The sequence below is a fragment of the Panthera uncia genome, assembly GCF_023721935.1.
Source record: "Panthera uncia isolate 11264 chromosome C1 unlocalized genomic scaffold, Puncia_PCG_1.0 HiC_scaffold_4, whole genome shotgun sequence".
Lineage (NCBI taxonomy): Eukaryota > Metazoa > Chordata > Mammalia > Carnivora > Felidae > Panthera > Panthera uncia.
In genome coordinates, this window is record NW_026057585.1 from 37744553 (window position 1) to 37757293 (window position 12741).

General features: G+C 36.5%; 2 long non-coding RNA genes across 3 annotated transcripts in view; one reads left to right on the forward strand and one right to left on the reverse strand.

Annotated features, from left to right (window-relative positions):
- Positions 1-12741, reverse strand: part of LOC125912470 (uncharacterized) — a 400306-nt gene that overhangs the window by 358806 nt on the left and 28759 nt on the right. The window lies entirely within an intron of this gene.
- LOC125912472 (uncharacterized) overlaps positions 10010-12741 on the forward strand; it is a 95549-nt gene continuing 92817 nt past the window's right edge. The window contains exon 1 of the long non-coding RNA XR_007454758.1: positions 10010-10202. This is a non-coding gene — a long non-coding RNA (uncharacterized LOC125912472). The remainder of the gene's footprint in view (positions 10203-12741) is intronic.

Below are 12741 nucleotides of genomic sequence, written 5' to 3' on the forward strand. Positions count from 1 at the left end.
AAGGAGAATCCAGGCCTTATCTTCAATACTTTCCCTAGAAATCTCCTCTGCTAAATATTCAACTTCACCAGTCTCATGTTCTACCTCCCATGAAATACTAGAACATCCTATAATGAGGATCGCTCCAGTAACCAATCATCCAGTTTCCAATCACCTGTTCCTCATTTCCATCTGAAACCTCACCAGAATGGCCACGAAGGTGCATGTTTCTACCAACATTCTGTTTCTGATTATGTCTGCATTCTCTAAGAATATGGAGGCTTTTCCTCCAGTTCTCTTTTCCTTTTTGAGCCTTCACCTCACCTTTAATGTCCATTTTCCTGCCAATAATCCCTTCACAGACGTCTCAACTTTTTCTGGTGTGCACCTCAAAACTTTTCCAGCATCCACCCACTACCCTATTCCAAAGCCACTTCCACATTTTTAGGTATGTTACAGAGACACCTCACTTCCCAATAACAACATCTGTCTTTTGTCACCTCAGGCAGTCATAACAGAATACCACACTGGGTGGCTTAAACAACAGAAATTTCTTGCAGTTCTAGAGGCTCTAAGGTCTGATAGCAAGGTGCTGGCCAATTTGGTTTATGGTAAGACCTCTCTGGTTTATAGATGGCTGCTTTTGAGCTATGTGCTCACACAGCAGGAAGAGAAAGAGGGGAGTCCGGAGACGGGGAGAGGGTTCTTTCTTTTCTTATTGGCCACAGCCTTTCCAATTGGATTAGAGATCCTTATGACTTCATTTAACCGTAATTACTTCCTAAAGATTCTATCTCCAGATATGGTCACATTGAGTAGTACAGCTCCAACATGTGAATTTTAGGGGGACAAAATTCAGTCCACAGCAGTCTCAGATGTTGTTGTAATGGAATCTGGAATGTGCAACATGTAGTTTGAATAAAGATCATATCCTTGGAGTAAAGATGGTTTGCCAAATTGTTCCTTCTGATTATGAGATTATAATGCCACAAATGTGGTATGGGTGTTTACAGATGTCCAAATGATTAGAACAACTGCAGAAATGTGTGACCTATTTCTACATAAATATGATGGATAACTTTCATTTTGCAGGTATTTTGCAAGCCTGAGTAAGAAGCATTATATTCCCAGGTGAGTATCCCCCACTCCATCCCCTTTATCTCCCCATCCCCCAAATACCTGTCACATTTCTCAGTGTGCAATTTAGCTTTGGGTTAACAGACAATACTTTTATAAACTTGCTGCAGAAACTGTTATGGAAAAGCAAAGTATTACTGTTGCTGTATTATATCTTGTCACAGAAAATCAAATGTGAAACAATAGAGGCTAGAACTATAAAAAATTATTTATTCATAAAATTCAGAATCCGAGAGCAGATCCAACAAAAGCTCAAATCCTTTGAAATGGTACTGAGGTAAGTGAATAGAATATATAATGAATATTCCAAACTTCATAATCTCAATTGAATATCTAGATTTTTACTAACAAATTTTAGAATAGGATTAAAAAAATTCCTTAAGCATTAAATTTTACATCATTATACAGTTTCTTTCTTCCTATCTTCTTTTTTGCCTTTCCCTCTCTTTCTCATTTTTTAATTAAATAATTCTGAATCTAGGACAGTTATGGCTAGTAGGCCAAAAGCAGTTCACCTAAATTTTCCAGGTGCTGTATAGATTCTCTGGCATTAATATTTATAAAAAGAAAAGTGTCTTATATATGTATTTTGCATTTTGGCATTAATGGATAATTTACTTATCATTTCTCTTTCTGATATTTTAGCAAAATACTATTAGTCTTCCCATTACTTCCGGAAAAGGGTTTTGCAAGGATAGGAAAAGATGGGACAATGTAGTAGGATACATGCCTTTCAAACTTATTGGGCTAAAGTGGTTCCTTAAAAACAATTATGCACTGGGGCGCCCGAGTGGCTCGGTCAGTTAAGTGCCGAATCTTTGAATCTTTGGGCTAATGTGATGATCTCACATCTGGCTCCCCACTGGGTGTAGAACCAGCTTGAGATTCTCTCTCTGTCCCTCCCTGTCCCTGCCCATCCCCCGCTCATGCACACCCTCTCCCTCTCTCTTTCAAAATAAATAAATAAACCTTAAAAAAATATATATAAAAACGATTATGCATTGATGGAATGCTGACAGCTATTCTTGAATAAAAGTAAAAGAGAGAGTTTTCTCCTTCCCTTGGATGAGGCCTTGGCTTAGTGACTGACTTAGTCTGTTTGGGCTGCTATAGCAAAAATACCATAAAGTGGGTGACTTATAAAAAACAGAAATTTACTCCCCGCCGTTCTGGTGGCTGAGAAGTCTGAGACCAAAGCACAGGATGATTTGGAGTCTGGCTCATAGCCAGCCATCTCCTCACTGTAACCTTATGTGATGGAAATGGCCAAGGAACCTCTTTAATAAGGTTCCAGACTTTTTACAAAGCTCCACTCTCATAACCTAAGTGCCTCAAAGGCCTCACCTCCTAATGCCTTCACACTGTAGGTGAAGTCTTCAATATATAAGGGGGAGGGGGGGAGTGGGACACAGACATCCAATCCGTCAATAGCAGTGACTCTCATCTAATCAACCATTCTTTGACAACAGTCCTAGATTTAGATTTGTTTCAAGAGAGAGGATGCCATGTGAGTTTTAAGGTTAGGTCGTGAAAAGGGTTTAGTTTCCATCTGGCTCTTCCTCTCCTGTTTTACTCCCTCTGGTGGAAGCCAGATGCATGTTGAGCAACCCTATGGAGAGGCCACACGGAGACAAACTGAGGCCTCATGTCAACAACCAGCATCAGCTTCCCAGCTTAGTGAGTGAGCCACATAGGAAGTTCAATCAGTTCAATGGTATGCTGGTAAATGGTTTTCTGTTCTCTGAAAAAGCATGCATGTATCTTTATTTCAACACATGAATCTCCCCACATTAGTTTATCATAAAGGATCTATAGTATAGAGTTTACCAACAATAATAAAATATACAATATTCTTTACTATAAACTCCATATACCTATACTTCAGGTGATCTGTCTTATTTCTCGAAAATTTTATTACCAGTTTTTGTAATTTATCTCCAACAAGAGTCACAAGATCAGATTTTGGATAAATTGATCACTAGTCAATTCTGCAAAGAAAACGTTCACATCATTGATGAACAAGGGTAGTTTTGAAGTGAATGCTGGTTGATATTTTTGTTTACATTAATGAATAAAGCAAAAGTTGAAGAATAAACACATAAGCTGGAACTTCACTTGTTCATCAATGGCTTGAATGACTTCTCTGTTGAATTAGAAAATAGTTTTTGGAGACTGGAAAAATACTTCCTCATTTTTTTTTTATGTGATTGATGATGTGACAGCTATGGACACAACACACATTAAAATGCAATCTGCATTATGAACAACTTGTGCACCACTTTCTTAAGTCTGGCCAATGAATAGAACAATAAATCAAGTCCCAATTTATAAGGTCTACCCATTTCTGCTGTATAAATGCACAACGGCCAACTTCAACCTACCAATTTATGTCACAAGATGTGGACTAGGAAGAGGTGCACAGTAGCACAAAACTCTATAGTATTTCCATCATATAGATATAAAAGAACTAATAAACCTCTGGGGCACCTGGGTGGCTCAGTCGGTTAAGCATCCAACTTCAGGTAGGGTCATGACCTCACGGTTCGTGAGTTCTGGCTTCGCGCATGGGCTCTCTACTGTCAGCACAGAGCCCGCTTCAGGAAACTCTGTCCCCTTCCCTCTGCCACTCACACACACTCTCTCTCTCCCAGTCTCTCTCTCCCAAATAAATAAACATTAAATCTTTTTTTAAAAGAACTAATAAACTTCAAAAGCATTGATTGTAGTAAAACAGTAAAACTTTTAGAAAGTGATTAGTTTTGATTATATACTACCTTTGATTTGGGTATAACTTATTTCTATGTACTTAAAAATACTGTAATGGTTAATTTCATTATAAATTTTAACTTAGTAAATACATAACGTAACATAACTTCAATAACTTTAATATAACTTTAAAATAATTTAATTGTTAATAATGGCTACTTAACATTTAGCTTGCAGAATTTCAGGGAATGTGAGAACCCTCTTTTGTAAGTCATGTGAGCAGGTTCCAGCCCACCACTGTTGCTGGCCCACTCCGGGCTTTGGATGACTAAGACCCTACTGGACACTTTGACAGCAACCCTCTGAGGGAGCCTGAGTCAGAATCACCTAGCTAAGCCACTCCCAGACTCCTGACCCATAAACCCTGGGAGAGACAAAAATGCTTACTATTGTTACAAGCCGCTCTGTCTTGAGATAATTTGTTATGCAGCAAAAGATAACTCATATACATATAAACGTTATATTGGCCACAAACTCTCAGTAAAACATTAAAAAATCATCTTATCTTCTTAGAGATAAAACAACAAATCTTATCATGATAAGATAAAAAAGAAAGCCTAATTAATGTTGCATTTGGGGGGAAAATTTCACACGCAAGAAAAAATGATCTTTTTAAATGAGAAAGTGATTACAAAAACATCATTTAGCTGTTTGATATGAGTACTGAGTGTTAAGGGAAAGAAAATCACTAATTACATGATCTGCACAGTGAATTTGGATGATGCAAAAATAATTGTTTCGTGTAGAAAAATTGCTTTATGATTTTTAAGAGTTTAAAAGCTAAATTTGCTGATTTTTATTTTGACTTGTTCCAATTCTCATTATTTGATTCAGACACAATATTCTTTTCATTTAAATTATTCTACCAATCACAAATCCATGGGAAACATTTATGTTCTACAATTAACCTAGGATAAAAATTAACTCAAAAATACTTATTGAAGTTATAAGACAAAATATATAATACACTTTATAAATGAACATGGGGATTAGTTGATTAAGGCTGTTTAGGCTTCAGTATGAACATTGAAGACCATCCTTTTGTGAATCAGATGATGTCCCCTTTGAATTTTGGGTTTCCTGGTATGGCAAAAAGGTTTTTTTTTCCTCCTCTTCCCCGCCCCCCCCTTCCCTACAACTTTCCTTACCTTAGGCACACAAGATTGGATCAATCATAAATCACACCAGTTATAACTCTTGACTCACCCTCATCATTAATCCATGAATGTCCTTTATTTATTATTATTATTATTATTATTTTACTTTTCTTTGTAATATAATGACCCCAGGTCAATCTGTCACTAAACTCCAAAACTAGACTATTGACAATAATTTGCATTTTCTTGTGTATTACTCCCCTAAACTATCACATAGTTATTTTCCACTGAGGCATTATGGAATGAATGGTGGTGAACTCCCCCAATTCATATGTTGAAGCCCTAACCCTCCATGTGAAAGTATTAGGAAGTGAGGCCTCTGAGAGGTAATTAGGATTAGAAGTGGTCATGAGGGTGGAGCCCCCATGAAGGGATTAGTGCCCCCTTGTAAAAAAAGAAATGAAGAGCTATCTAAGCTTACTGTCTCCACCACATTGAAGATACAGTGAGAAGGTAGCCATATGTAAACCAGGAAGAATGCCCTTGCCAAGAACAGAATTTTCCGGCACCTCTTCATCTTGGACTTCTTAGCTTCCAGAACTATAAGAGATCAATGTTTGTTGTTTACGATACCCAGTCTATGCTATTTTATTATAGAAGCCTGAGCTGACTAAGACAGGAAGAAACTATAGTTCTGAGTTTTGTTAATCCTTTACTGGCTTTTAAAACAATATTATTTTATATGCTTACAACTGTAACAAGTAACTTCTTGTGAAAGGAAGATTGTTGTACAGTAATAATCAAATACGTGTAGTTATTATTGTCTTTACATATACCTCATTTTTTATTTTAGGAAAAAATATTACTTGCATTTTTTTTTCTCAGAACACACACAGTGCCTGTTAACATTTTTAGAAAAAGAGAGTACAATTTGTAAAGCACTGATGTGATAAAAAGCCAGACTCTGCAAACAGAAAGAGCTAAGCTCAAATCAAAATTCCACAACTTTAGTAAGCTGTATGTCAGAGGAAAAGTTGGCTAACATTGTGGACCTTGATTTTTTTCATCTATAATGTGGGGGACAATAATACTGACTTCGTTAGGCTGTTATAAAGATAAAATAAGATAGTAAATGCATACTTAACACATGCATTAAGAACTCAATTAAGAAAAATAAAGTTACTTAATGGAAAATTAGAATTACTGATTATTTCGACTTTTTTTTTTTAAGTCTTAAAGGAAATTTGAATTCTACTGACATTCTATCTAAAAGTATATCCAAATTGCCAGATGGAAACTTTTTCCACCTATCATTTGTTGTAAAATGGTGAATTGACCCATGAATCATAGTGAAGGCATAGCTTGATATCATTTAGTAGAATAGCCAAATTCAGACAAGGCCAATCAATTTCTTTCAAAATCATTATAAAATGAACAGAAAATTGTTGAAAGCCATGTGATAAATTAGAATACAGATCTAATTTGGCTTGATCAATCCCAGTGTAACTCCATATTTCTCAATATTGGTTGTAATTTCTATAGACTCTTAACATAAGGAACTATAACATATGGATATTTAAGTGTTTTTTTTAGTGGATTAACTTGGGCATTTATAATGAGATTTTTATTAGGGAGAAAACTGCAGGAAATTTTAGTTGTTCTTAGAATTGTCTATTCTTAAGTACTTGCACTTGGTATCTTAAAGTTCTAGCTTTGTAATGGGGTATAAAACAATCTTTGTTTTGCAAGTGCTGTGTCCAGGAAACCTAACTGTCACTAACTCAGGCTTGTTGCCCTCACAGAGACAGTCAGCAGCACTGTTTGAGTGGAACACATTTGCCTAAACACCATTAACTGCTACTTAGCTTCTTCCCCCTCCTCCAGGAAGTAACTAATGAACTAATTTTCATGTGATTCACACTTTTCTCCAGGAAACTGTAGAAAATTAAAATTTGAATCTGCATTTGTTTTAGGTTAAATTCTGATCCAAAACACATACAATTACTAACATTTACTATAAGTAATTGGTACCAAATTCTCCATTAGTTGTGATGGGTTTTAGCAGATAGTTACATAATGGATGCATAAATGTATATAACTCCCAGTGAGCTCCACACACATATTTTTATGGAAATATAGAATCATCTAGCAACGCGATCACATGAAAGTAACACAAGAATCACTTGCATTAAAATGCTTAAGCATCAGAATAAAATAAATAGTAAGCTGTTACTTCAAACCTGACAAGAACCTGCTTTTACAAGGAGAACATAAATGCTCACTTGGTAGAGAAAACTGACGTCTGAAGGAAAAAGATGCTTAAGTGTTTAAATGCCAGGCAATAAAATAAAAGTATAAAAATAGGCCCATATAAGAAACAAATCACAGTTCTCTAAAAGGAGTATTGCCCAGCTGATAAATCATTTTTGTTCTGTCTGCCTTGTGTGAATAGGCCAAAGAGATGATAAGTCTTTCACATAAATCTAGGCGCCTCTCTCATTTAAACTATCTTTGCTGCTATATTTATTCCAGCAACGAAAATAGTCCCGTGACCTTTCAAAAAAACATTTTTACTCTTAAAAGAATCAATTTGAGTTTCCTGTTAAATCTAACATTTTAATTTTATTTCTTCTACAGACATAGGGTTGAGCACAATTTTTAAGTCAGGCTGTGTACTTTTGGAATATCTTAAAGCCTGCATTTTACCTCAGCTCCGTGTTATTTCAGGGATACATTATCAAGAAATTATCTTTTGCACCAATCATTGTAACCACCTGTTACCTTAAAAATGTAAACAGGTTTCAAATAGATGCTTAGGACAATGATGAAAATAAATTAAGCAGAACTGTACATGCTTATGGGCAAGGTGAAGAATGGGCTTGTTTTGGAGAAGGTTTCTCCTTTAAGACCTTCAGGATTTCATTTAGAAAGACCTTTGCTCCTTAAAAACTTCCCACAAGAGGATGCCTGGGTGATTTGAACTTATCAGGCACCAAGCTAAATAAGGTTTGTTCTAGAATGAAGTTCTGTATAGACCATCTCACATTGGAGCACACATTTCCTCTCCTTTTCTCCCTAGGTATGCCTCTAAATTCTAAAACGCCACCGAGAAAGCCACTTTCTTATCTGGTGTGCCACAGACTTGTACCATCGATTTAATTTGGTCTTCACATTTTTATTGTCATAGAAATGCTGCCAAACTGCCTCTTCTTTCTTTCTTTTAATTTTAATCATAAATGAGTGTCAGAGATGGTTTTGGCCATAGATAATGCGTGAATGCTTCTTAGAATGAGTAATTTCCTTTGACACTGCAATTTAATTCCCTTCCTATTCAGCCAGGACCATGGGAAGTCCAATCAGATGACCCTGCTACCTTAGAAGAGAGAAAAGATTGCTTCTGTACCAGAAGCATTGATGTGGACTCGTGACCCAGGGCAAGTACAAGTTGGGCAAAAGGATTTTGACTCTTCAAAGAGCAGAGGCTTGGATACTAGTGATAAGGTTAATGTGTCCTCCTATTGTTAATTATATATTGAAAAAGTGTGAAAAAGAATAAAATATCAATCTGCTTACATTAAATATATATTTTAAAGTAAGGGTTAATAACATATTATTTGTTTGTAACTGCATCTTGAAATTACTTTTATTGTAAAGTGACAAAACACTAACCCATAACTTTCCGATAAAAAGCATCTTCTTGTAAAGACAATGTTATTCAAAATAGATTCTTCAAATTTCTCACGTATTCATTGACTAAATGATATTTTTGAACATACTTTATGTGACACATTCTTCCAGGCACTGAGATACTGACATAAACAAGCACAGTTCCTTTCCATCATCTCCCAGGGGGAAGAGATACAGGTAAACATATAATTATAACATGGCACAAATAATGTGTCCTGCTATCATAGAAACATGAATCCAAAATACAGAGGAAAGGATGCATGAACCCAACAAAGCTCCAGGGTAAGCTGAATCCAGAATAACTTGGAGTTTGCAAGTCAGAGAAAGAAAGGCAGACATCAGTATTACCACTGTGAGTGAAGGAATCATAAGTATGTAGGTGGGAGCTAAGGCCACAACAGTGAATCTCACTTAGGGTGAAAAGACCTTATGAGAACTGAAGCCCTGGCAAACACCATGAAATAAGTATCGGGCGGGGGGGACTAAGGGGAAAAAGGAGGGAACCAATGAGGAAGAACCAGAGAAGTTTACAGCAGATAGAATTTCAAGCTATATTTATTTGCTATGCACTGTGGGAGGAATTGGGGATACAAAATCAAATAAGTCATGGCTCCGACTCTCAGGGTGCTTTCAGTAAAGGTGAAAAACACAATGGAGCAAATATTATGATTATAATTGTGTGTGTGTGTGTGTGTGTGTGTGTGTGTAGCACATATATGGATATATGGTGAAGGCATTTAGAATCAGGTTATCTGAGTTTGAATTGTTATTGTTTCAGTTATGATTAATTGATTAATTACAATCTTAAGGAAATCCCTTACTTATTGGTGTACTTCAATATTCTTTCTGTGAAATGGAGTGCCTTCCCTACAGGGATGTTGCAAAGATGGGACCAAATAATCCATGGAAAGGCATTCATGCTTGGCACATATTAATGCTCAATAAACATTAGTTATTATACACACACATTCACAAGATATAATAGGAACACAGAGGAGACTACATCTATATTAGACTAAAGATTCAAGGAAGAGAGTAAACTATGAGTTGAGTTTTGTAGGTTGAGTAAGTTTAGTGCCACAAAGAAGATGGGGAGAAAAACATTCCAGGTACTAATGTAGTGTAATGAGATGACAGAATAAAAAAAGAGTGAAATTCTCAAAACAAGAGAAAGAAGGGGGCATTTAAAGACCCAGAGATCAAGAGCAGAGTTCAATGAGGGGCTATACTGTGTGCATGTTAGAAGCTTGACATGGGAGTCAGACTTCCGGGGTTCAATTTCTAGCTCTGCCATTTGGAAGTTATCTGAATTTAGTCAAGTGACTAATCATTCTGTGGCTCAATTTCCTCATCTGCAAAAGAGAGATACCAATATTTCCTACGCATGGAGTAGGAATTATACAGAACATTGTCGTGGTGCATGCTGAATGTTATGGAATTATTAAGTATTGTTATTAAATTCCTGGGTTTCTGGTGGAGTTAGCCCAAAGTAACGTCTGCAAGTGTGTGCCCTGAACATTCTTTGCTTGTTATTGGGTAAGTCATTTAACTTCTATCACTCTGAACTCAGTTAGCCACTATGTAGTCATTAACCATTGTACTATCAGTATATTAGTGTTTGGTATAGACTAGGTGCCAAAAAAACTTTATTGACTGTACACTAAGAGGAGTGTTAATTGTAGTAAATCAACACTCCTTCAGGGTAGACAATTTCTAAAATGATTATGTAACTAAATATGTACATTATTTTTCTTACTTATAGAAGGTTACTGAAAAAAAATATGAATGGAAATTTGAGTCAGATTTCACAGACTTAAGAACTCTGGCCATATTTTGATCTCCATTTGCAAATTATCTGACTGAAGACTTGAACAGATGCACAGAATTATAATGCACATGATGGAGCCTCCAATGATTGGAAATGACAGTCCAATGTTCTAAAAATTACTCTGAACAAAGGAATATGCCAGCATATAAAATGTATGGTAACTGTTGTTAGCATTTTTTTGTTTGTTTGTTTTCAACCAAAATCCAATAGACCAATAGCGATCTTAAAAAAAAAAATAGTATATCTGGACAGTGGACTAACTTACTGATGAACTTGAAAGAAGACTGTATATTAGCAGCTACACAAGCACAGGGATGGCTCAGTCTCCTCTGGTCTAAAGCAAATGATATTTCTCTGAGAGATCTTGTAATGCTAGGATGACACATGCAAAAGTTTATGAACTCTTTCCAGAAGGATCAGATCAAGACACCTCAAATGAGAATGTCATCTCCCCACTCACGAGGATTATGGTATTTACAGAATAACCTTGTGCATTGACAGCCATAGATATATAGGCCCAGCTGCACTTCATATTAACAATCCTCAGGGACCTGGGCAATGAGCACAAGAAAATTACCAAGGCAATGAACATGTATTCCCAACTCAGACAGAACATCAAGGGGATGGATAAAATTAACTGGCTCCAATGAAGATTCACAGTCTCACCTGGCTGTGTGTCTGACTAATATTTGAAGGTAGAAAATGATTTCTACTGAGCATTAAGAGTGAAATAAATAAGAGGTTGCAATAACTCACGGTATAACTATTCCTTTTTCCAATCCTTGGTTAGTATCAGAGTCACATTCCTATTTTTATCAGTATATTTATTTTTTAAAAAGTAGCATTATTACAGCTTGCACCAACAATTCTCAGAAATCCAGTTCTGAATGTTACAGTCAAGAAAGGGAGGTGAAACAGGTCTGGAAGCGACAGATTGGCATAGGAGAGGAGAAAGTCTGACAAGGCCACTGAACGTTAACCAGGAATGAAAGGAGTGATAAAGTGAAGGTCATCACAATGGGACAAGGATAGTAATCGCTCCTGTCTTGCAAACAGCCACACTTAAAGCAGCCTTGCACTTAAAACAGGGACTTGCTGAAGAGAAGGAAGTGTTAGGAAATTTTGATATCTGGACTCCAATTGTACTATTTACTGAACTAAAAGTTTTCCATTAAACATTGTTAAGAATTGGCAGACTCCCTGAGTGAGAAAGGTGGTGTCTATCTTAACATTGTAGCCCCAGGGCTTGGTTCAGGAGTGTGGCTATTAGTAGGATATAATAAATGTAGAATGGAGGAAGGAAGGAATCTCAAAAATCAGTGAAAACCGAGACAGATGGTGGGAAAAAATGCATGCATTATATTCCTTCTTCTAAAATCGATTTTGAATGACCAATATTAGGGGGAAAATAGAGGTGGAGGGACTGTGGAGGGGCAGTTGGAATTATGCATGTAAATTATATTTAATCCTGTATTTGCTCATCTTCTCTATGGAAGGGATCTTAAGTTCTTTTGTACACGCACATTTTATTTCTTACACCAAATTGTATGTTTTTGTAAACAAGAATTGTAGTTCTTGGTTTGGGGGTGAGGGGTTGGTTTATGTGGACTTCATTTTGTATTTGAGTGTGCAATCAATTAATGAATGAAAACAGGTTGGTGTACTGGAAAGATACTGGACTAAGTCAGAAATTGTGGGTTCAAGATGCAGCTCTATGTGATATTAAATTACTTCTACACTCTGAGCTTTACAATTTCATCTGTAAATTGGAATAATGATATTTGACAGGTTTTCTTTTTCTTTTACTTTTCGTCTTCTTTTTTTATAGGGATCAGGTAAAATGATTTCCAGAAAGTTTTTTTAATATAAAATCACATGCAAGTATTAAAAAAATTTTTTTAAAGTGTTTCTTTATTTTTTAGAGAGAGAGAGAGAGAAAGCGGGCGAGGGGCAGAGATTGGGAGACAGAATCTGAAACAGCCTCCAGACTCTGAGCTGTCAGCAGCACAGAGCGGAAGCGGAGTTCGAACTCAGAAACCACGAGATCATGATCTGAGCTGAAGTTGGATGCTTAACTGACGGAGCCACCCAGGTGCCCCACATGAAAGTAATTTTTTTTAATGCTTATTTATTTTTGAGACAGAGAGAGACGCAGAGCAAGAGTGGGGGAGGGGCAGAGAGAAAGGGAGACACAATTCGAAACAGGCTCCAGGCTCCGAGCTGTCAGCACACAGCCCCACGCGGGGC